Source organism: Perissodus microlepis, chromosome 18 (genome assembly GCF_051167445.1).
Source record: "Perissodus microlepis isolate ML-2025 ecotype Zambia chromosome 18, ASM5116744v1, whole genome shotgun sequence".
Classification (NCBI taxonomy): Eukaryota; Metazoa; Chordata; class Actinopteri; order Cichliformes; family Cichlidae; genus Perissodus; species Perissodus microlepis.
In genome coordinates, this window is record NC_140478.1 from 2,851,429 (window position 1) to 2,877,927 (window position 26,499).

The window sequence follows — 26,499 nt, forward strand, 5'->3', positions numbered from 1 at the left end:
GTAAGGTAGACCCTACAATAATACAAAGAAAGCAATCACATTCATAATAACAAATAATTAAATACAGAGAGGTGTAGAAGAAACACAGTGCATCATGAACCCCAGGAGCTTAGAATTAGGGTTGGATCAGGTTCAGCCCTAACTATATACTTAATCAAAAAGGAAAGTTTAAAGTCTAATTTTAAAATTAGTGTCTGTCTCCCAAATCCAAACTGGGAGCTGGTTCCAAGAACAGGGGCCTGAAAACTGAAGGCTCTGCTTCCCACGCTTCTTTTAAATACTCTAGGAACAACAAGTAGGCCTGCAGTCTGAGAGCAAAGAGCTCTATTGGGGTCATACAGTAGTATAAAGTCATTAAGATAAGATGGAGCCTGATTATTTAAGACCTTGTACGTGAGGATCAGGATTTTGATTTCAATTCAGGATTTAACAGGAAGCCAGTGAAGGGAAGCCAATATAGGAGAAATCTGCTCTCTCCTTCTAGTCCCTGTCAGGACTCTTGCTGCAGCATTTTGGATTAACTGAAGGCTTTTCAGCGAGTTTTTAGGACTTCCTGATAATAATGAAAGAAGTAATAATGAACTAGTTTCACTCTGAGACAGGATGTTTCTAATTTTAGAGATGTTGCACACATGGAAGAAAGCAGTCTTACATATTTGTTTAATATGTGCGTTGAAGGACATGTCCTGGTCAAAAATGACTCCAAGGTTCCTCACAGTGTTACTGGAGGCCAAGGTAATACCATCCAGAGTAAGAATCTGCTTAGATACCATATTTCTAAGATTTTCAGGGCCGAGTACAATAACCTCAGTTTGATCTTTATGTCTTTAAGACATTCCTGCAGTTTAACTAAAAACATGCATAATGTAAACAGAATTGGTCCTAGCACTGAGCCGTGTCAAATCCTAATTGAGAGAGCAGATCAAACCAGACTGTCTCTATACCATACAGCTGCCTGTAAATGCAGGACACAGTTCAGTTGCATTTCTATACCAAATCACAATAACAGTCACCTCAAGGTGGTTTATATTGTAAGGTAAAGATCCTACAATCACATGACCTATGAGCAAGGACATGATAGGATAGCAGGAAGACAAAATTCATTTTGAACAGCAGGCAGAACCAGGCTGAGGGAGGGACGGCCATCGGGGACAATGACAGCAATGTCACTGCTGAGACAAATGGAAGATTTCTAATAAGTTTCAAAACAGTAATATAGTAACATTTTAGCATAACGTTTCCAACGGTTGCAGTTCCAAGAAAATGACAATATGGATGAATATATGTGCACGTCACCTGTAATTTTCAAGTATTACATTTTCCATTATTAAATATCAGAAATGAATGATGATATAGGAGGGAAATAGTATACTACTTTATATTATGCAGTCATGGTATAATTTGAGTTACTCTGAACAATGGCAGTTAAAAGTCTATATTTCAATCACAACTTGACTTCTTTATTAAATGAACTCTCTAAATACTTATGTGCAGAGAGCAGAACATTATAGGAAGGACTACACCTTTATTAATCACAATTAAAAAAAGATTAAAAGTCCCAGGACTGTGTACTTTCTGCAGTGACAGATCAGAACATGAAATGGGTGCAAATGTCAGAGTGCTGGTTTTTTCAAGGGATTCCAATGCTATTTAATTATTTAACTGTTTTTTCTCAAGCTTCATGTAGTGACTGCCTGCTTGTATTTGTATGTTCATGTACAAATACATATTGAGGGAAGTAAAGTGCTTGGGGTAGACTTCAAACACCCAGCAGTATTTGGCAACACTTGTATATTTGAACACTGTCAGACAGCGAGTGGGAGCTCTCTGAGAGAAGACAAACAGTATACAGGTGGATTCACAGCTTTCAAGGGCTTCTTTATCTAGCACAAATGTTTGCTACCATTCACCATGCTTATGTAACTTGGATAGCCACCTCACTGTCGGTGATTGATGTGTTGTTCACTTCAGCGACAGGGATTAATTTAATTTCAGTTCAATTAAACTGTATTTATATAGTGCCATATCACCGCAACAGTGTGCTTTATATTGTGAGGTAAAGACCGCACAACAATACAATAATACATTATCCCCTTTAATGTTTTTTTTCCCAGACTGACCAAGGACGTGTTAGGATAAGACTGATGACAGTGTATGAATTCATGTCATTATTCATCCAAATGTTGGGGGATTTGTTAGCAAGTGTGATCAAGTTAAAACTGATGTTTCCACGTTTGTAAAATTATTTCTCAGAGTGAAGGGAATACAGCCCTGTTGCATGTTGTTAAGACACAATATATGGGAATCATAAGATGACTTAACAAGAAAAAGAGACACGCTGTAGGGACCATGGGGTCTGTAGGTTTTGCCTGATCAAGGAAAAGGAACCAAACCTAACGTGAAATTATAGAAAAGTAACAGAGAGAGAAGACAATGACACATATGGCTTTTTTGGCCTAACTTAAACAGTTTGGAGCATCAAGTTCCCCATGGGATCTAACCAAATCTATAGTTTAGCAGTAAGTTCTGGTGCATGACACTCTCGCTAAGGATGTACAGGCAAGATTATTATTATTATTATTATTATTATTATTATTATTATTATTATTATTATTATTATTATTATTTATTTATTTATTTATTTATTTTGGGGGGGGGGGGTTAATTTTGAAAAAAAAGTCACTTCTTTTTTATTGCTCATTGTTGCTGTGGGTAATGCAGCTAAAGTGTAATTACCTTCTAGAATAAAAACGTGGAATGTGCCAACATTGCTTTTCAGTCATTCAACCTTGAATAGCATTGAAGATATTTTGGCTGTAGTGCTTTAATCAAAAAATTAAATTTTCCGGAAATGTTTTCCAGTGATCTGATGGTGTTCTCTCTCAACTAGCAGCAGTGATTTGGGAAGTTAGCAGGTTCACTGTGAAATGCTGTGGTCAGTGTGTTAATTTCATGTAAAGCTTGCTAGCAGATTTGACTGGGCAAAACTTTGTTAGCATTTCATTATAGTTGTCATCAAAGGCATTAAATTCCCAGCCTCAGTGCGGACTCTGTTAGCCTAACTTAGAAGTGCTGGATGCAAATACACATTTGAACTTTGAACTGAGTGGTCTAAAAGTCAGAACCTGAAGAGCCGTCAGAAGTATGAACAGACTTCACAGTTCGAAAGTGGAACATCAAAAAACTAAGTCCCCCTCCCTCTCTCAGATTAACAGGAACAGACTAACATGATTGACAGGATGATATATAGTCTCCACACTGTGATAACCCTTATGGAAAAGATAGCTATAAATCTTATAAAGTTTTCTGTCTTAAAACTTGTATGAAAAGCATACAAGAGTGAAAAATTATATAAATGAAACTTGTATGTTTTGGATACTTCCTAAAACAATATATGGAAGTAATGAGAAAGTGGCCACTTTCATGAGTAAATCATATAAGCCTGATATGATTCACTATATGAAGTAGGCCACATCTGATGCAAGTCTATTATAAGTTTTTTCTATTTCTTTTCCATATGGGAAACTGCAGTCACAGCAGTGTACAATCGCTGTGGTAACTAGTGTCAGTTTAGCATACAATTACTGCAGTTTTAAGAGGTTACAATTTTGAATCATTAACATTTTATTGATATTGCAGGTTGTCCTCAGTTTTTGCTCCACTGTACCTTGGCTGACAAATAATGGGAAACAAAGACTTCAAGAGCATATGGCAACATTTTACAGTGGCCATACTTTAGATTGGATGGGGTAAACTTTCACCAATGTCTCATTCACTTATATTTGTACAACCTTTCACCAAAGACAATAGATGCCAATAGATCTGAGGTGGTGTGTTACTGTAAACCAACAGGTGAGTTATGGAGACATACTAAATGGCTTTATTGGATGTTATCAGCTTTTCCTAAGGCAATACAAATCCAGTTAATCATTAACACACTTGCAAACTAGGAATGGTTGAAACACATGGTGAGCGGTAGTTTTATGAGTCCCCAGCAAGCCAACATGAAATAATGATAATGAGTTAAAAGTAAGATGACATTCTGCCAGAACTGACATGCAGATTTATCTGTTGATTTTTATTTCATTTTCATTTTCTTTTAAGAATAAGAATGATGTTATAAGAATTATGACAAATTAGGTACATGTATATTTATTTACAACTATGTATGTATGTCTGCACAGATGCATGCCAGGTGTTAGGTCTGCCTTGTTTTGTTTTCCAGGTGGCGTCCTTCATAGAGCACTCTTTGGTATGTGGTTCTGATCCACTCTGAGGACGTGCACCAAGTCAATTGCCAATTGCTTTGACTAAATTCTCTGCAACTGCCATATTTGCATATTTATAACTAAATATGTGCTGCAGTCTAGAGTTTAAAGTTCAGACAACTAAATGGTAAAGGTCAGATTACATTTACATTAGATGAGAGAGTGACTTGTTGGGGACATGTTGAGTATGGTTAAACCCAGGAATGAGTTTCTGGCAAAAACACTGTGGCTTCATAGTAAGTGCAGATTTTTTAAGTTTGTGTTTTTGACAGTATTAATATCTTTATTGGTTTGTGTAAACCACAAGTTGTGTTTCTGTGTCTCCTTACTTTTCTGCCCTGCCAGTTAATTCATCCTGGACATTTTATTCTGATTTCTAAGGCCTCTGATTCTGTTACATGAAGAATATTGTCCGAAGTTTAATTAATTACAACTTGAAAATCGTCTTCTTTGAGGTATTAAGGTGTTAAATATGAACTAAATTTAAGGAACACTAGTAATTAGGTTTTAAATTGTTTCACATATTCCTGATCCATGTATAATTTTACCCATCCTGTGCACCAGAATTTGCCACTTAAAACTGGAGATAAATAACACAGGTCTGCAAAAAAGCTGCGTGGGATATTTTTGGTAAACGTTATGGTTTTTAGTGTGCTGAATCCAAAAATGATCTCCATTTCCCTCCATCACGTATAGTTTTTTTTTGTTTTTTGCAAAACACGAAGAGTTTTACATTAAAACAGTGATGAAAAAAAACAATATTTTATTACAACTATGCAAATTTTTTTCTGAAATTCCTTACCTTTCGCTGTGAACAAAATAAACCTGCTGGGACACGATCATCTGAGCTCCTTGCACCGCCAAACCCACCATACCCTCCCTCTACTACTGGCCCCCCTCAATTCCTCGCATTTTCTATTTTTATTTCTCTTGAGTCTCACTCTTAGAAATATTAAATTAATTTAAGAAATCATGATTGGATGTGTTTTTTGACTCAAGTTTAGAATACCAGGAAACCAAAAAAAGGGAAAAAATCCTATGCAGTTTTTTGGCTGCAGACCTGTGTTATCTGAACTTCAGGTGCGGGACCACGCCTCCAAACACGCCTCCTCCGGTGCTCATCTATATATGACCCTCCCAATTCTACAAGCTGTTCGTTCTCGTTTTTGTGCTCCACCCTCCCTGCCCTTTTTCAGTTCTTTCACTCCGTCACTTCTCATTAGTACATGGGGATCTGCCAGGCCCAGGAGCCGCCACCAGCCCCCTCCGAGGCCTTCCCCAAACCGCAGCTCAATTCACGTTTAAGCCATTCGCCTTTATCTACTAAAAACCGCTGGGCTTGAGAAAACCCAGTAATTACAGCTCATCTAGATGAGGATAAACAGAAGAGGATGGATGGATGGATAATGCAATTCAAAAAAAGTTTTTGTTTTTTTTAAATAATTCAGTTGCATCAATCACTTCACTTTTTTCCCATTTCTGTTGAGCAACAGTTGTTAATTGTTATGTTGGCATTAGTCATAGACATTTGGTAACTGAAATATCTTCAACACCATCTCAGTAAGTTCTGTAATTGCTCTCAAACCCCCCAATTGCAAAGCTGCAAAAGAATAAAAGAAACCCCCAAACAACTTATTGATTGATGTTTACTGATAACCAATAATTGTAAAAGTCTAAAATAGACCGATTTACAGACTGGTGAGGAGTAAGGCAACATGTGGCCATGTGTACATGTAAGGTGACTTGGGGAATTGATTTTAAAACATTACCACAGGCTGCGGCTTCCAAGTACCTTTGGGGTCATTTTTATCACTTACCTTGTAGGACACATGTACATTTATTTTATTTCTGCAGAGAAACAAGAAAAAGGCATGTTTTCCTATAGTCAATGTTGCTAATAGGCCCTCATAGAGGATAATATGATTGTTGGGATTTTCCTTGGATTTTCTATTATCACTTCTCCAGTATGAGAATTTGCATAATTATTTATTTATATGATAAATATAAATATTCCTGTAAGCTTTATGATCCTATTTTGATTGATGTGAAATAATCTGGTACCAGTGTGCTGATTTAATCTTTAATAAAGCAAAACTTTTCATGGTTTCTGCAGTACTCAAATTGCCTCCTGTTAAGTGTAAACAGGCATTAATTAGTTCCTATGAGATTTTCCCTATGAGAAATGTTCATCTAACTGTTGTTAATTCTATGAGTGACCGTGTTTGCTGAACTGCTGATTTATAGCACCTCCTCAGAGGCACCTTTAAGAAAACCTGAACAAAAGCAACCTATTTCAGGAATCTTTCAGGAATAAAGTAGCTTGATTGTGAAACATAAGTGAATATATAAGTGCGAGAACACTTTATAGTCTAAACCTCAGTTAATCTAAGTTGAATTTGGTAGTTGGTATTGAACCAGCACAATACTAAAGCTGGGTCCACATTGGAAGTGACACATGATTTGAGGCCTGATGCTGAGTAGCTTGTGGACATGCCAGGCTTTGGTTGCCGAGATACCTTCTAACATACAGTTAGGTCAATAAATATTTGAACAGAGATAACTTTTTTTCTCATTTTGGTTCTGTACATCATTTTAAATGAAACAGCTCACGTGCTTAAAAGTGCAGACTTCTGCTTTAATTCAGTGGGTTTAACACAAAGCTTGCATTAAATTGTCAGGAACTAAAGCATTTATCTCTTCTTTTCAAGGGCTCAAAAGTAATTGGACGAATTAAATAACTAAAAATAAAATTTCTAATACTGTGATGAAAACCCTTTGCTGACAATGACAGCCTGAAGTCATGAACTCATGGATTCCCCAGATTCCTCCTGACTCTCCCAGGCCTTTACTGCGGCAGCTTTCAGTTGCTGTTTGTTTGTGGCCTTTCTATCTTCAACACGTGAAATGCTCAGTTGGGTTAAGATCAGGTGACTGACTTGGTCATTCAAGAATATTCCACTTCTTTGCTTTAATAAACTCCTGGGTTGCTTTGGCTGTATGTTTTGGGTCATTGTCCATCTGTATTATGAAACTTCTCCCAATCAGTTTGACTGCATGTAGCTTGATTTGAGCAGACAGTTTGTTTCTGAACACGTCAGAATTCATGGGGCTGCTTCTGTTCTGTGTCACATCATCAGTAAACAGTGTCTCAGTGCCACTGGCAGCCATGCACATCCAAGCCATTACATTGCCTCCACTGTGTTTTACAGATGATGTGGTCTGTTTTGGATCATGAGCTGTTCCACACCTTCTCATACTTTTTTCTTGCCAGCCTTCTGGTAGAGGTTGATCTTGGTTTCATCTGTCCAAAGAATGTTTTTCCAGAACTGAGCTGGCTTTTATTGATGTGTGTGTGGGTTTGTTTGTTTTTTGATTTTTTTTTAGCAAAGTCCAATCTAGCTTTTCTATTCTTGAACCTTATGAGTGGCTCGTATCTTGCAGTTAACACTCTTTCTTGCAGTCTTCTCTTTACGGTAAAATGGTAAATGGACTGGTTCTTATATAGCGCTTTTCTACTCTGAGACTTTACACAAGCACTTGTTTCTATGCTTTCTATCTAACATTCAAACAAACTGTAGATTTTGCAACTCCTAACATCTTAACAATTTCTCGGATGTTTGTTTCTGTTTTTGCAGCTTGTTTCACCTGCACAGAGAGCTCCTTTGACTGCATGTTGTCTGGTCACAGCAAAATCCTCCAAATGCAAGCACCACATTTCAAATCCACTCCAGACCTTTTATCTGCTTTATCTCTTATGTGATAACAGAGGAACTGCCCACACCTGCCCATGAAACAGCCTTTGAGTCAACTGTCCAATTACTTTTGGTCCCTTTAAAAAGAGGGTGGCAAATGTTAAGGAGCTCAAACTCCCAAACTCTTCATCCAATTTAAATGTGGATACCCTCAAATAAAAGCTGAGAGTCTACACATTATGTCCACGTCCATTCTAGAACTATAATTGGAATATGTTTCAGCAAACAGGTTAAGAAACTAAACTTGTGTCAGTGTCCTAATATATAGATCTAACTGTATTAACGGGTCATATGTCAGTCGCTTCAATCACTTGCCTGGAAATTGATAACAGCTTATCTTGGGTCCTCCCCTCTTCATGTAACCAGCAATAATGTCACTTGTATTCTCTTGAAGTCACTAAATATGATCTCTAGTCACCATGAATCACTTCCAGTGGGTAAATGGACTGGTTCTTATATAACTCTGTCTGAGCACTCAAAGCGCTTTATACAACTAATTCATTCACCCAATCACTTCTTCTAAGCATCCATTCACACTCCGATGGATGCATCGGAGAGCAACATGGGATTAGTATCTTGCCCAAGGGTATTTGGCATGCAGACTGGAGCAGCCTGCGATCTAACCACCAACCTTCTGGTTAGTGGCTGACCTGCTCTGCCACCTGAGCTACAGCCACCATTAACAGGTAATTTACCAACCATGCAGGTTCCTGCTTAGCAGGATCAGCTGGCATCTCTAAAGCAAGAAAAAAATTGTTACTCAGGATTATAAAGGAATCCTGTTATTTCCACATTATTTTTTTGGACAATTAGAATTTTTCCTCAGCATGGAATTGTGAAAACACAATGACCTTTCTGTGTATGTATTCAAATTCTTAGATGAGTTGGATTACTGTAGCATGCCTAATATGACATGCGCTCTGCACCTACCTATAGGTATAGCTACTGATCATTTGTTAGATGTAATGTGTTAATGTGGTGTTCCCAAAGTAGAGCTGACAATAGCAGGTACACAGAGTGCTAGAGTTACCAGTATTAGGTCATTTATTAGGAATGAAATGCAATTTGTTAAAACTAATAATCATAAAGAAGAGCAACAAAAAATACATTGCTGAGATAACGATACAACAACAGGAAGAAAGGTTATAGAAATGTAACAGGTATAGAGTAGCTTGTAAAATAAAATGATCAAAGAAAGCCACTTCCTGTTTTTCTAGAGAATTTTAAGTCACTTGTTTGCCACCATAAAAAAGACCCCCCCCCTCCCCCCCCCCCCCCCCCCAGTATATTAGGTACACAGAACAAAAGAGGGTAGTGTTAAACACGTAGGCTACAAAATAAAAGCCTTGGCTTAACCCTTGACCTAATGAAAATTATTTTAATTAATTATTAATTATGAAAATGAAAACATCACACATTGCAAAGTTCTACCTTTCACTAGGTGCAGGAACCTGAGCAGGTGCAGTCTGTTCTGGTCTAATCTCAGAGCTGTATTTCCACAGAGTATTCTGTTTCACTTTTGTGTCCACTCTTAATGATGGGCCTCTCAGACCCTTTGCATGAACAGATACATCTTCAGGCTAGCCACTAAAACTTTTACAAGAATGAACCCTAACCTTGTTCAGTAATTGCTGCCCTGCCTTCTTTTCCTTGAGTTCAAATAGAAACCTCCTTTTTGAATCTCAAGTAGCTCTTTCCTAATGCACAGTCTTAAAGATCTCTGTAATGACCTTCTGAAGAACAATACAGGCTTGGGTGCTAAGAAGTGGTCAATCTGTGCAAGCCTCAAAACACAGCTTTGTGAGAACTGCACACAGCTGGATGTGAATACTGTTTTCTGGCCAATGCTAAAACAAGATCGGGTACAAGATTGGCATTATGTGTTGCATCTAGTGATGAAGGCAGATCATTTTAATGTGGATGTTAAAACAAAATAATTCAGAAATAAAATACAAGATTACAATGACTTATGTGAGCTTCAAGTAAAATATGATAAGCTGAGCTTTAAATGTACTGTTTTAATTGTACAATACTGAGAGACCATGAAACAGAAACAGTAACAAGTAAAAGCTTACGCATCTTTAAGAATGTTCATTTTAACAATGTAACTGCTTGTCATGTGCGTTTCAAAGGACAAACATTTCTGGTGTGGACCTGTCACAGGACTGCTGGAGTATCCTTGCTGTCAGTGGGTGAGAGGTAGGGGAAGACCCTGGATAGGCTGTCAGTGTGGTCACAACAAATAAAGTGACGCTTTATTTAGAAATATATGTCGTGTTAAAACACACACACAGTTAGCTGATCCAATTTTACTCTTACTTTGGTGCAAGAAAATGACTGAAAACCAAACACTAGGACCTCTTGTTGGTCTCTGAACAGTTATCAGCTGTGCTCACTTCATATTTTGCTACTTGCACATGCTAAGATGATATGGTGGAGGAAGCATATTTCCCCTGGTGTATAATTTAGGTACAATGATCAACAGACAAAGTAGATGGGTTGGGATGATTTTGTGTCGGAAGTTTTATGTCCCACACAAAAGGCCTATAATACTTCACTTCACTCAGAAACAAACAAAATTTGGCTCACAAGTGTTATGAGACCCCTCTTATTTTCTTTTCCCACTTTGTAAACCTATCCTAAACACATTTTGGTGATATTAACAATGGAAAAATTCTGCATTCATAAATAATTCTGAGAGTTTTTGCCCACTGTGTAGTTATTTTATGGTATGACATTTATGATAATATGGATGTTGAGAAGAATTATATTTAGGAGTTATGTTAGAATAGTATGCTGAATATATTCAGCTTAGCCTAGCCAAGTCTTAAAGTTCTCCCCTCACCCCCAATGGGTCAAAACAGATGGCCCCGCCCCTCCCTGAGCCTGGTTCTGCTGGAGGTTTCTTCCTGTTAAAAGAGAGTTTTTCCTTCCCACTGTTGCCAAAGTGCTGCTTGTGGGGGGTTTGCACTGTGTGCAAACAAGCATGTTGCCTACATTATTTCATCTGCAAAGACCAGCTGTCTCCTTGTAATTTTGATATGAACAGGGACAGAAATATGTCGATTTTATATAGTTTCTATTAGGAGTATTTCACCTGGACTTTCTTTTATCACTAAAGGGTGCCAAGTTCAGGATAAAGCAGAGAAATATGTTGAGTCAAGTATTATCGTGTTACCACTGGGGCCCATGACAGGAACGTCTATCAGTCCTTAAATGCTGGATCAACAACACCTTGCAGCTTCTGACCACAGCATGTCTGCTATCAGAAGGAGAGGAAACAGACAGGGATTACACACATGCAGCTCCTGCCATGATTGATTTTAGTTAATATGCAACTGCAGGCTCAGCACAGAGTTAACAATAAAGTGCATTCATCAGTGTTTCCAAAGTAACATTCATTTAAAATATCAGCAATGTAGATGTATGCCTGAATATCTTAGAGCCTCAGCACAACGTTTAAGCACCTGTGGTGGTGCATACACAGTTTTGTACACACATTATTCACTGTTACAATCAGTGCTGATATGCATAAAAAGTGTTTTTATAATTCAAAGGAAGCAACACAGAAGCTGCCATGTAAGAAGAAATGAGGAAATGTACATGACATGAGAAGGTATTTCACCTTTTGTTTGTTGAGATCGTTAACAGAAACATTAACAGGCAGGAACGGAGGCTGCAGCCTGATTGCTCATCAGTTTGTGACCTGTTGAAGTTCGGGGTCTGGCTGCTGGGCATGGGGTCAGCATTACTCAGCTTTCACTCTGGCTTCTTGGCTAGCTTAGCATTAGCATGCTGTCCGTTCAATGAGCCGCAGCGGCATTAGTCGCGTAATGCAGCTGTTATGTAAAAAGTAGCATTCACGCCAGTGTCCTCTCAGTCCAGAAGTGCTTGTCTCTTAGGAGACAAGAGATAGTTTGTAGTGTGTTTTTACCTTTTGCCAACCCTTAACAGATTTCGACTACCAGTATTTAACTTTGTTCTTCATGTATCCTGCCGTTGGATCCTCATTTTCAGTGTCTATGACATTAGGTAGGTATAATAACAGGTGTACAAACGCATACATGCTTAAATGCATGATAGTGTAATCATGTCTGTGTAGGTTCTCAGTCATCCGGGTCATGTTAGTCTAAAGAGCTTAGAAAGAAAAGTCACGAGTTATTATCAGCAGATGTTTTGGGTGAACCTTCAACTTCCATTTCAGAACCCTTCAGCAAATATAATTTCTGATCATAATAGACATTTGTAATATCTGCAAAAACTTGTAGTGTTTTCAAGAGGAAACATGTGAAGCCAACTGTGAACTTGACCTTGTGACTGAAACGTTTGTTTTTTTTCTCTACCCTAGAGACCATGTATATCCCCAGATGCCCTTTGCATTACCAGTTTCTTGTCTACTGCAGTCTGTCAACATGCTGCTCTCACACATATAACAAGACTACAGTTTCATTTTCTACAGAACACATTTGAAATGTTTGTGTGCATTATTATTTTTAAATAAATGGTGCTTTTAAAGGTGCTCTGATCTACAGTGTGGGCCATTTATATGGATACACCGTAATAACATGGGAATGGTTGGTGATATTAAAGTCCTGTTTGTGGCACATTAGTATATGTGAGGGGGCAAACTCCTCAAGATGGGTGGTGACCATGGTGGCCATTTAGAAGTCGGCCATCTTGGATACAACTTTTGTTTTTTTCAATAGGAAGAGGGCCATGTGACACATCAAACTTATTGGTAATGTCACAAGAAAAACAATGGTGTGCTTGGTTTCAACGTAACTTGAAACATAGTTGATGAATAACAGCTCCACTTTGACTTATTTTTTAACTCTTGTGGACAGTATGATCAAATTGTGAGTTTTTATAGTCCCACTCTGAATGAATTAAAGTGTCCACGGCAGGCTCCGAAACGAAAATGTTTAGACCTAATATCAGATTCTTCTCTAGGCCTTGACTCACTTGTAAAATCTTTGTCTCGTTCCTGTTTCTTTCATTTGAGGAACTTTTCTAAACTGACATATGGTCAACTTAGCTGAACTGGAAAAATGTTCCTATGCGTGTGTGTCATCACATTTAGATTATTGCAATGCTCTGTCAACCAGCTTGGACGAATCATCACTTTCTTGCCTCCAAGCTATACAAAATGCAGCAGCCAGACTACTAACATGGTCTAGCTAACGAGCTCACATTACTCCTATTTTATATTCTTTACATTGGCTCCCAATAGAATTTAGAATCTGTTTAAAAATTCTTGTTTTAACAAATGCCCAGGCCCCATATTATTTATCCCAGCTTCTTACAAAATACACTGCTGCTCATTGTCTCTGCTCACAGACTATTGTTGCAGTTTGAGACTACAACAACTGGTCAAGATCACTAGGATTTGAAGTAATCTGAGACTTTTAATAGATGTACTTATGGTATCAATTTCAAAGTCCTAGGTGACTTTCTTCTTGCCCGGTGATCAATCACTGGGCAAGGTCAGAATGATCACCTTGTCGTTCTTCACTCAAAATGCGCTCAATGCCAAGTTCACATTTATCATTTTACAGGCAGTATTATATGAAATTGTGATAGATTGTGAACCCACTAAGCAATGTCACTGATGTTTCTCACAAGAGTAATATGGAGCAGTAAATCTTTGATATTGGAGGTCCATGGGTAATTGTCACTTCCTTATAACAAACTTCATGCTTGAAATAATCAGATATAATTGAATCAGTTTTATTCATTTATTTATTTTTTAAATAAAATCTGAAGTAAGAATAACTGAAAATCAATTGAAATGAATGTACAAATTTAAATGTAAGATTTGAGAAGTCCAGTAACCTTTATAATTTAACTAAATATTTATGTTGAAACAACAAGTTATATTTTATAGTGCGCAGGTAAGCCCATAGTCTGAGAGCGGCGTGCTCATTAGAGTAACATTATGAGATCTTTAAGACAAGATGGGGCCTGAATATTCAAGACCTTGCATGTAAGGAGAAGGATTTTAAGTTGTTGAACACAAACACCTTCATGGTATTGTTGCATACTCTCACTAGTCAAGTTTCTCTGATTTTGGAGCACATCTGGTTTGTGTCAGGGGAAATGCCTTTAAAACAGTTTGACACAATTGTAACATCTAGATCAGGATCTGTTCTTTTAAATTATTACTTACATGAATTTTAACAGTCCATGGATCAGTGTGGATATACTACAGTAATTCTCTTTCTTTCTCTTTCTTTTATTAATGGCGATGCCTGAGTCACTGCTTTCCTCTTGAATTTCACTACAGTGCTGTAGATGCCTCACTATAGAGTCAGCAGCTAGTGTATAGTGGAGGCTCTGCCGCTGTAGCAGTTGGTGTGCCATTAGCATTTCTCTCCATGAACAGCCTCCACTTGAAGATCTTGTCCTAGTTCCATGACTAATCTACAGCTATTCATAGCACAGATGCTGTGTAGGCAAAGACATCCAGGATATTGTAGGAGACTGGTCAGTTACCATTGAAAGGTTGTTGAATCCTAAGTCGCATCAGTTGAAGTGTAAAGAAAGTGCTTAGGCACAGAAAAAAAGAACACTTGTATGAATGTGTGAGTGATTGTGTAAATAAGATTAGTAAAAAAAAATGCTGTGAGTGCTCAGATGAGTGCGAATGTCAGTGTGTTCTCAGTTTTTGTTTCATGCTTGAACGTCCTGTCCCCCACACCCACACCACCACTTTTGTCCAAGGGAGGGCAGGCAGTCCAATTTTTCTGCTTATGTTTGCTGCACACTTCTTCATTACAGAAAATAAATAACTTGCCTGTACAAGATCAGAAATGCCCCCTTATGGTGTTTCATGGGCTAAGCAGTGGGTTTGTAACTGAATGGGCAGATGATACTGTTCTATTGTCATTGACAAACACCTACACATGCACTGCCTCTTTAAGCACATCGGGGACAGAGAAGGTCTGTCACTTCATCTTTCCTTTACTTCAACTTCTCCTTTTTGGCCTCTCAAACTGAGACATTCACTCTGATAAGCTTCTCTCAGCCACACCAAATACTTAGCAACAGAAAAACGCCCACTAACACTCCTGACCGTGGCTAATGTGACACTCAAAGCTGCTATTCATTCACTCACTAAGAAACACATACACACACCCACGATCACACTTCCGTGGATGCACAAGTATATACAAATGGAGTCACACACAGTTAAGACCCCAGTGGCAGCCAAAGCCTTTTAAACACATGCTTTCAGTATAATTGAAAAGGGAAGAGGAAGATTATGGGAATCCATCCCATACCCTAACTCTTTACTGGGACATTACTCATTGATGAGTGGATGTTTGATCAGTCGATAGCATGTTGAGACAGCTCTGTGTATTCACTCCAATTCTATGAATAATAACCTTACTCTCACATAAAGCTTTCATGCAAGTCCCGAAAGCATGATGTGACTATGTATGCATTGATACGTCATGTTCATTGGGTCATTACTGCCAACTTCCCTTTATATCATTTTGGGTTTTTTTTAACATTGTTCTTGAAGTAACTCTTTTTTTCTTTTCATATTTTTGCTGTGTAAAAACCACAGGAAAAAAATCTTGTTACAGTCTTTGTACGGTGGCCATCCATAATATTCTCATTCTGCTAACAGTGCTACAGTTCATAAATGGTAAATGGACTGGTTCTTTTCTACTATAATCCCAGGGGGCCTGTCATCAAGTATTAACTAGGCCCAGCCCTGCTTAGTGTCTGAGATCAGACGAGATCATGCTCAGGGTGGTATCAAAACAAATCTAGAACTATAGTTATTCAAAGATTAGTAACACTGCATTATAGAAAGATAATTAAGAGCAGACAAAAATTGTACTGTGCAGTAAAAGCAGTTTGTTCTAGTATATAAAGCAAATAAAAGTACAACAAGCTCTGAGGAGCTCTGGTCCTGAGTCAGCATTCATTACCCCATCTAATAATGCACATAATTTAATAAACCCGAATCAACGTGCAGACATAAGTGTAGCCATTAGTTTTTGACTCTCTCACTGAACTAACACAGCCAGTCCCTCGACATGTTTGTGCTCTCTGTTCATATTGCCTTCATATTAAATAATTTTGGCTTTTTAAAGAACTTATTTTAACATTGCACTCAACAACAAACAATCCTCCCTAACAGAAAAGTACCTTGAAGGGCCAAATTACATTACATTTCTTCACGTCCGTATACGGACCTGAAGTAGGGGAAGAAATTGTTTGTATATATTTATCTGTTTCACAGTGAAATCACTGGATTATCTAGAATACTCCTCCTTTGTCCTTGAGTATTTGTCTTTTAACAGTCAAAAACTATTGATTTGTCATACAATCACATTCACTCTACCACAAGCGACTTCTCAGAGCACAGCTGTCTGTCAGCTACACACCTGTGAAGCACATATAAACACATAAACCATTACCAAAGGTGCCTATCTGCTAGATCCAGCTGCAAGAAGTTTCTCAGAGACTCCGTTCTCCACGATACCAGACTCATGAATCACAAGCAAACTGTAATATAATGGGTGCCTTCACTCTTCAGTATGCAAAATAATAATAACCCTCTGTGCCTGTGTGACAGTGCACCAGCTACGCTGGTGGATAGCTTCAGTCCTAATGGTCATTACAGCTCCATCGATGTGACTGCTGGCATATTGAAAGCTGAGTAAATCGGCTGTTCCGGGGTTGACCTCTGCTGCCCTGACCTTCATCTGCTCTTCTGACCACAAGCTTTAAATCAGCCACCACAACCCATTCACAATACTGGCTGAAGGTTCAGAAGAATAGGCAGCAAGCCCATTGGTAATACAGGCCCATGGGGCATCAGAAAGGACAGCACTAGCCAGGTCAACCTAGGCTCTTTGTAGAAGCTGTAGCTAAAAGCACAGCAAGCATTAAAACACAAATGCTGCTATTCTATGGGTGGAGGCTAAGAAAGGCAGAAAACACAATAGATTTAAAGAACATACAGGGTAACGCCTCCTTAATCAGGAAGTAGACTGAACATGTTGTGAATGACGTCTTTACATGGTCAGATGTGATGTATTCACTTAAGTTAAATACTCAGGGATCATTAGGCTTTATTCAAAATCATGTTTGCACTGTTTGACTTTTGAATGACTAAATACTTAAAGGTTATGATAAATAAATTTACACTTCAATGGAAGGCATGCCATTTGGAGGGTTTTTCCCCACAAAGGTTTTGAAAATTCTCTTATGAGGTACAGGCCAATATCAGTGTTGACAGAATCAGACATGGACAAAGCTGCGTCCTGCCTATTTGTCAATCCGCTGCACATTTCTACAAATTGACTTGTTGGATGTTTCCACTCCAGTGGGTTGTCTGAAAAAGTTTATATCTGCAGTGTGCTACAAGCTACATACATGCTGAAAGTGACATGGGATTGGACCTTCCTGTTGCCAGGATTAGGATCAACATCACCACATTTATTCTCTACAGTGAGGCTCACTGTATATTTCCATGTTGCTTCAGATTCTCTTCAAACAAACAAACAAACAAATCAGTCATTATAATCAGTGCAGTAGCTGCAGCAAAGTAAGCCAAAATAGTAGTGTTGGTATTCACTAAAACAAATAATTCATTAAAAATCTCATCCTTTAGTTTGTAATTGCCTTAAAAAGTAAAGCTTTTGTTTTTAGGCTGTTTATACAAAGCGGTCCCCTGGTCTCAGTCACTTATGGCTGCTTTTAGCGGTGCGTGCATCAAATGCTTCCATCTTGTTAGAAACTGCTGCCATCAGCTCAATAAGATCATTTGGAAGAATTTTAACACGATTTATTCGAGATAGAGAAATTTATTTATTTGGCAATTAGACCTCGATGCCCCATTGTGGCAGAACAGAATGGCATTATTGATAGGATTTAGGTTTGGCCCCTCCAGAAGTCTAGACAGTGGTGTGGGTGAAGATGAAGACCGAGGCTTAGATTGAGCTTGGACTCAGGTGTCTGTCTGTGGGAGTCTGAAAGGGAGAATGATAAAGAGCACAGATTTAAACAAGAGGGGTGTGTGGGGGGGTGATTGGACTAGACAGTATTGAGATTGACAGCGTGGACACCCAGACCCCCGGTGGTCGTATCCTAATGTAGCCGCCTCATATTGGATAAAGAATGGACTATGTGGAATGAAGCTGTCACATGCCACACTGAAGGATAGTGTTGGGTAAGCTTAATCATGACCAATAATTAATAAACGGGCAAACGGGTCGGTGGATGATGCAGTGAACATGGGACTGCATTGCATCCTGCAACACCTCGACCACCCGGGAACTTATACCAGGGTCCTGTTTGTGGACTTCAGCTTTTAACACCATCGTGCCTTAACTCCTCCAAACTCTCCCAGCTCAGCGTGTCACCAGCTACCTGTCAGTGGATCACCAGCTTCCTGACAGACAGGAAGCAGCAAGTGAGGCAGGGGGAGATCACCTCTGAAACTCGGTCCCTCAGTATTGGTGCCCCTCAAGGATGTGTCCTCTCACCACTATTGTTCTCCCTCTACACTAACGACTGCGCCTCCAAGAACTCGCCTGTTAAACTCCTGAAGTTTGCAGATGACACCACCGCCATTGGCCTCATTCAGGATGGTGATGAGTCTGCATACCGGCAGGAAGTTGAGCGGCTGGTACTCTGGTGCAGTCAGCACAATCTGGAGCTGAACATGCTTAAGACTGTAGAGATGACAGTGGACTTCAGGAGACATGCCTCAACACTGCTCCCCCTCCCCATATCAGACAGCCTGGTATTAACTGTGGAGATCTTCAAGTTCCTGGGTACCACCATCTCCCAGGACCTGAAGTGGGAGACCAACATCTCCTCCATCCTCAAAAAGACCCAGCAGAGGATGCACTTACTGAGACAACTGTGGAAGTACAGTCTTCCACAGGAGCTGCTGATCCAGTTCTAACCTGCAGTCATTGAGTCTGTCCTGTGCTCCTCCATCACAGTCTGGTGTGGCGCAGCCACCAAACAGGACAAGTGCAGACTGCGGCGGACTGTACGGGCAGCAGAAAAGATCATCAGCGCTCCCCTGCCCTCCATCCAGGACCTGTACCTCTCAAGAACCAGGGAGGTTCAGGGCAGGGAAAACCATCACAGACCCCTCACACCCTGGACACAGACTTTTTGACCTGCTGCCTGGCAGACAGTATAGAAGGCTGCAGACCAGGACCACCCGACATAGGAACAGTTTCTTTCCCCTCTCCAGCTCCCTCGTAAACGGTTGAACTATCACACTGCTTCACACTGCTAGACTGCAACTGCACCTTATGTACATTCTGTAGTATTTATTCACTTATGTCATCATGTATTTTATGTGTATAAGATTTAGATTATTTCAGTTGGTTTATATACCTATGTGTATAAACCAACATGTGTGCATGTGTACGTGTGTATATATATATATATATATATACACACACACACACACACACACACATATATATATATATATATATAGGGAGAGAGAGAGAGAGATAGACACGTGTGTGTGTGTGTGCATTGTGTTTGTTTACATATTGTTGTGATTTACGTTGCTGTGCTTGAGAGTCACCATCTACCCGAACCAAATTCCTTGTATGTGTTTGCGCATATACATGGCCAATAAACGCGATTCTGATTCTGATTCTGATTCTGATTCTGATTCTGATTCTGATTCTGATAGACACTCAATTCTCCAGCAGTGGCTGTACTGTACCACACGCATGTCCACACTTCTATGTAAACAGGTTTCTTCCACTTTCTTTTCACTGCAGGACATTTTGATATAAACAGATTAAGGTTTGCCAGGTGCAGGTTCCATTAAGCCCTACTCATCTCATCCAGCTTTTCACTCAGCCAATGAATATTCATACTACCGGCACCACACTGATTCACTTAAGCTTTCATTTGTCTTCTTGGCCACACAGAAAAATGCATTCACACTGACTGCATGCAGCCACACAAAACATGTATGCATTTCTTCTGCCCTGAGCTGGATTTCTCTGCAGTCATTCAGAAAGAGAAACACTGGAATCATGTTCTCTTTTTGTGGACACTTTCTACTCTGGTCCCAGTGTAAGGTTCTCCAACCACAACATTAAACAGTTCCTTATTTCCTGTATACTGGTGTGAAATATTCCAAAGTTGTTGTATTTTATTTTTAAAGGAATGTCCATACAGTTACTATGAGCTCAGACTTTAGACTGCTCTGGCCACAGACAGTTTTTAACACTAAGCATAGCACATTGGATGAGTCATTGCTGCTATGTTTGTTGTGCCATATTTGATATAGTTGCTGTTATTTTCTGAGTTGGAGGTTTGATTAGACTGTTGTAAAAAGGCCTCCTGGAGGTCATTCTGTTGCTCTGGCAGTGCTGATCCTGTTCCTCCTTTGCAAAATGGGGACTTTCTACGGCCTTGTCCGGCTCTCCTAGTATTACTGGTTTTCTCCTGGAATCTCTTCCATGTTCTCGAGACACATCAAACCTTGTGGCAATGGCAGGTATTGCTGTGGCATCCCTGGGGAGTTGACCTACCTGTGCAACCTCTGTATAGTCCAAGTATCACCTTATGCTACAATTAGTGACAGTGACCCTAGCCCAAGGGGGTCAAACACCAGTCCTCATGACCAGATCACTATCCCAGAATTTTAAACATTTTGCTATAATTTTTGAGCAGTGTTTATTTTCTGTTTGTTTTCTGTTTGTTTCTGCTTTTCTTGGGCTTGTGAACTGAGAAACAAGCAAAGTTCATCACTATATCCCCCTGATACTCACACTGACTTGTTAACTTAGTTAACTGCAATAATCTGCACACCTGATATTGACTTAGTGATAATTGGTGTGTGGGCTTAATGAGTTAGCTTACATGACTCAGGCAGATAAATGTTTAAGCCCACCCCCCACCGGTCAATATGGAAGTTAACACCTTAAACCTAGCTATCCGATGCACAGAAGCCAGCTGATTAACTGGAGCAGATTAGATTATTATCTGTTATCAAGACTCTTAAAAATGTCTACAAGAGGATCCTGTGTGAAGAGACAGCCCCAGAGGAAGCCTGGGGGAATCATTTTTCCTGTGCAGTGTTGTGGAGCGATTCATTACGACATACCATATATAGGTTTATCCCAAGGGCGTAGATTTGGCATGGACGGAAGGGACATGTCCCCACCAATATCCAGCGATTATTGAATTGTCCCCACCAATAATTTGATCTCTTCGAGTAAAGAAAAACCAACCCGAGTTAAATTACGTTCTCTACTGGAGTCCTACGTCATGTGACAAATATGGCCAATGTGATTGGCTGTGCCTTTCAGGGAGCTCTGTTTAGTTTTAGCAGCAGCAAGCCTGCGCTGCAAGGACTTGCAGGGAGGAGAGGAGGACAGCAGCAAAAATGAAGAACCTGGATATAAGAAGGTATTTTTCAAAGAAGCCTGTAAGTCACTTAAAGTCAAGTTCACTCATAAAATGTGTCCGTCATTACAGGCTATGCTAGGCTTTGGCCCACACCAGTCTAAAATGTTATGTAACCATGAATAACGTGTTTTGGAAACTAACTGCTCAACAGGCAGCACTATTAGTTCTCTCAGTCTCAGAGCAGCATTTCTAATTTTGATTGAAACTGTCAGAGAAAACGCCAGCCCAAAAAGTGTGTACTCAGCTTTAGAAGACAAGTTGATTTTTTAAATGTATTTATTGAACCAATACTCATTTGTGAAAAATGTTTTTGACTTATCTGTCCCACATTACGGATCCTGATCCAGTGATTGTAGGGTCTTAACTTACAATAAAAAGTACCTTGAGGCAACTGTTGTTGTCATTTGGTGCTATTTAAATAAAACTGAATAAATTGAACTGTTTTGGGGATATTCATGTTGAAGTATTTCTTAGATATCAATGTCTGAAAAAACGTGCTGGAAGTGGGTCAACAGGCTTTTCTTTTTCCTTCGGCTGCTCCCGTTAGGGGTTGCCACAGCACATCTTGTGCCTCCACCTCACACCAACCCTCAGCATGTCCTCCTTCACTTCATCCATTAATCTTCCCTAAGGTCTTCCTCTTCTCCTCCTGCCTGGCAGCACTCTAATGTTCTACATTCATCCGGTCCTCAAAGTGCACCTTCCATCTTCTCAGCAGATCTGCGGTGCATCTTTTCCAGCTCATTTTCTCTGCCTACTCATATACAAGTCAATAAAAATCAGTTTCTCCTTGCTTAGTGTCCAGCCTTACCTACAACTCATTATAAGCCTTTTTGTTTGGTCACTCATTTTCACACCTAGCCTTTCAGTACTCCTGACTCCTTTATTCAGCGATCCCACTTTTTCTTGTCATCACTGGAATATTCTCTACTTCCTCGTTCCACCACCACCCTTGTCATCCTTCCTCTGTCTAGAGTAGGGGTGTCAAACTTATTTTACATTATGGGCCACATACAGCCCACTGTGATCTTAAGTAGGCCGGACCACTGAAACTCCTCTTTCTGTCAGTGTAAAGAAGTTACATTTTAACTGTTTTTATACCTGATTTCTGTAGCAGAAACTGAAAAACAGAAACTTTTCTCTCATTTCATTGTTTATGGCTTAGTTACTTAGTGTTTTATGAACGGCCATAAGGGAGGTTTTTATCAGTAGGAAAAGCTGTAAAACTTGTGAAAATACAGTTAAAAGTCCAAAGTTTCTGTTGGTGCTTATTTGTGGTGAGCAGCAGATCAAACAAGTTAACAATTATAAATGGCTTCAAACACACATTCAGGCCTGTGAGACTCATTTAGACACTGAGCCATGGCTCTGTGACACATGCAGACATTTCTGCATCACTGTCATTATGTTTATTTTATGTAATATTCAATACTGATGTACAATTTAGCCTTTTTCAAGAAAATAATTCTTTATTCAGTGTTTTCATGAAAGCGTTTTTTTAAGTATTTACTACTGCTAGGGAGAATAAACACGAGGTTTATAACCTGAACAAGTTTGAAACCTTTTGTCCTTGATGTTGGAAAATGGCTGAAAATAAAAATGGGTATCACTTTTGCCAGCTCCTAATTTTATAAATTCTGCACTCAGCTTTGCAGTCTCTAATATCGTTGAAATGAAGCCAGATGCAGATGAATTTAAACCAGTTTCATTATCCCATCTTACTGATATGATATGAAACCAATTACGTGCCCCTTGGATGTGTTACCTACGCCATTTCTCAGAGATGTGCTGAAGACAGTCGGCCCTAACATCCTCGCTATTCTTAATGGCAGTATCTCAAATGGAACTGTTGCTCATTCGTTTAAACAAGCTGTTGTTCAGCCGCTTCTAAAAAAATCTGGTTTGGACCCGTCAGTTCTTGGCAATTTTAGACCAATCTCTAAGCTGCCATTTTTGTCCAAGGTTCTGGAGAAAGTTGTCCTCCACCAATTATCCTCATTCTTAGACACACATAATATTCTGGATAAATATCAGTCTGGTTTCAGAGCCTTCCACAGCACAGAGTCTGCTACAAGCAAATAAATTCTGTTGTTCGTGGCAGTTTTTTCCAACTCAGGAGCGTTTCTAAACTCCAAAATATCCTGCCATCTAAAGACCTGGAAACTGTTATCCATGCTTTCATATCACCACGTCTTGACTACTGTAACTCTCTCTATTTAGGCATCTGTCACTCAAGCCTGTCCCGCCTGCAACTTGTTCAAAATGCAGCTGCAAGACTCTTGACGGGTACCAGAAAGAGAGAGAGAGTATTACTCCGATTGGCTACCAGTTAAATATAGAATTGATTTTGAGGTTTTATTTGTTTTTAAAGCTCTCCATAGTTTGGCTCTAGATTACATTTCAGATCTCCTTAGCCTGCACTTACCCACTTGAACTCTGCACTCCTCCAGTCAGATGCTTTTAGTTCCACGCTCCCAGTTCAAATCTAAAGGTGACAGGGCTTTCTCCATTGCCGCCCCGAGACTCTGGAACAGTCTTCCCCTTTTTATAAAATCCTCTTCATCCTTGGAACTCCTCAAATCGAATCTGAAGACCTTCCTATTTTCCAAGGCTTTCGGAGCTCTCTGACACCTCTTTTATTCTGTTTTAGCTATTCTGGTCTCATTGGATGATGTTTGCATGGGTATACACGTAATTTGTGTTCACGTATGTGTGCTTGTGTGTGAATGTGTACACTTTTGTATATGTATGTGCATATTTGCATGTATTTTTTTACAAACATATGGATGTCTTACAATGGTTTCTATAATGTTTTCATCTTATCTATTTTAATTCTTTTTATTATATTATCCCTCTGTTCAGCACTTTGGCTGACACTTGATGTCTTTTAAATGTGCTGTATAAATAAAGATGACTTGACTTGACTCCCTGAACTCTGTGCAACAATCTTCCTGCTTTAGTTTCCATCCTTGCCTCTACCTTCACTTGCTTCCTCTTTCTGTGTTTTTAGCGTAAGTGTGAAAATGTTTTGCACTAACCCTTGATTCTAGGCACAAGCACAGACATTGAAAAAACAAACTGCCACTAGCTCAGCATATAGCAAGTCATCTATCACTGTATTTGTTCTGCCTGTGAACAAAGCTGTGTGACTCTGCATGTTTGCTCTACTTTGTACCCAGGGCTGCAGTCAAGTCGAAGTCAAGAGGAGCATGCTAGAGGGCAATCGCCATTGAGAAAGCAACTGGCCTCCAGCTTTTAATGGCCTAAAAGATGTGACCCATTGGGCTTGCTGCCCACAACTTTACCCACCCCCTCCACATACACACCACCTCCACCACCAGTTTTAGGTCACCTCTCATTACCCCAGTCCATATACGCAGGGAGTCACACGCTCACCCACAATGACCCAACCATGTGGTCCTAGGCCACCTCCAGCCAGGTCTCAATCTTTCCTTCCCCCTCCCTTCTCAGCTCATAGATCACTGCTGACACATCAGTAATTGAGCTGGAATAGATAAGAGCCAGCAGACAAGACCCCAAGGTCCTGACACTGCTGAAAAGCCAAGAACAAACATTCAAACATTGTATGTATGTTTCCAGAAAAAGGTCCACTTTGCTCTGCTGCCGCTTGTCTTCCTGTTCTTCTATCATTCAGTCTGTTTAATCCCTGACAGGACTTTGGTCTGAGCCTAGGGCTGATATCACTGTAGTACAAGTACAGGCATGTGTAAAAGACATATAGGCCTGGATGTTTCCTACTTCTAAATTCAGGTAAAGCTGATGTTGTTGTAATCTAAACTCTTAGAAAATGGTATCTAATAACATGTTTACTTTAGTTGGCATCACCTTGGCCTCCAGCAAGACTTTGAGCAACGTTGCTGTCTCAGAGTGATGATCAAAAACTAGTTCAAACATTTATTGCATTATTATCAGGTTGCTCCAAACACTCCCTAAAAATCTAGCAGCTGACCCAGGAGCATGAGTGACAAGTCCTTAGTTACTCTGCAATAAGCCTAAACTGCTCGGGGGGGGTTCCATTTTTCATTCCAAGAGCATTTATACACTGCATACTGTATTTAATTAATCAGTCAATCAGTTATTAAACTCTGTCTTTTTACCATTGTGTTTTCTGTCCTGTCTCTCTTCTCTCTTCTTTTCCCCTCATTCCCAACCAATCACAGCAGATGGCCCCGCCCCTCCCTGAGCCTGGTTCTGCAGGAGGTTTCTTCCTGTTAAAAGGGAGTTTTTCCTTCCCACTGTCGCCATAGGTGCTTTTTTTTATTGTTAGGGTTCCTCTCTATTATTGTAACGTCTTTAACTTACAATAATAAAACACCTTGAGGCAACAGGTGTTGTGAATAGGCGCTATATAAATCAAATTAAATTAAATGTAATCATATCTACAGTGGTGGTACTCCAGTGAAACAGCTAAGACACAGCACTTCACTGCTGTATGATTACAACTTTATTTTGAGGCTTTTTTTAAACTTATGACAATCTTGTTTAAGCCAAAATTGATTTCTATTTTTGCATGTAGTCATCAGTTTGGACAGAGGGGCACAGCAGAAAAAGTGCCTTTTATGCCAAATTGTTAAATGAAAGACTCAGACTGCTTAAGAAATGCATCTTTGAACAAGTTGTTTGAGAACAAGTTGTTCAAACCACTCACTAAATTGTGTTTAAAAGTTTTGATTTATATGTGGCAAACAATTAAGATGTAAAATTAATAAAAATGGGACCAAGTGCTGAAAATGGTAAAGTTAACATAGTAACACTTAAAAGAGGTAAAGGTCATTCATTTTCAAATCTGCACAGGCCTTCTTCCTCTCGACCACCTTGTTATGATTGCTGTGAAACTTTAGTTTGATATATCAAAGACTTTTCAAATATATCGTTTTCTGAAAACTGATCTGTCCACTCACTTTCAGGACCCACACATTAAAATCTGTAGCAATGTTTGAATATGAATGTCTCAAAAACTAAACTACTAAAATTAAAAGCTTGAGCCTTTGTTAACATCACAATTATTCAGGATCTGTAACTTGGGACATATACATTAA

At 39.4% G+C, this 26,499-nt stretch overlaps 1 long non-coding RNA gene across 1 annotated transcript in view; it reads left to right on the forward strand.

Moving 5' to 3' along the window:
* Positions 1–25,672, forward strand: part of LOC146367034 (uncharacterized) — a 38,187-nt gene extending 12,515 nt beyond the window's left edge. Inside the window, exon 3 of the long non-coding RNA XR_014797684.1 lies at positions 24,619–25,672. This is a non-coding gene — a long non-coding RNA (uncharacterized LOC146367034). The remainder of the gene's footprint in view (positions 1–24,618) is intronic.
* Positions 25,673–26,499: the final 827 nt, after the last annotated feature.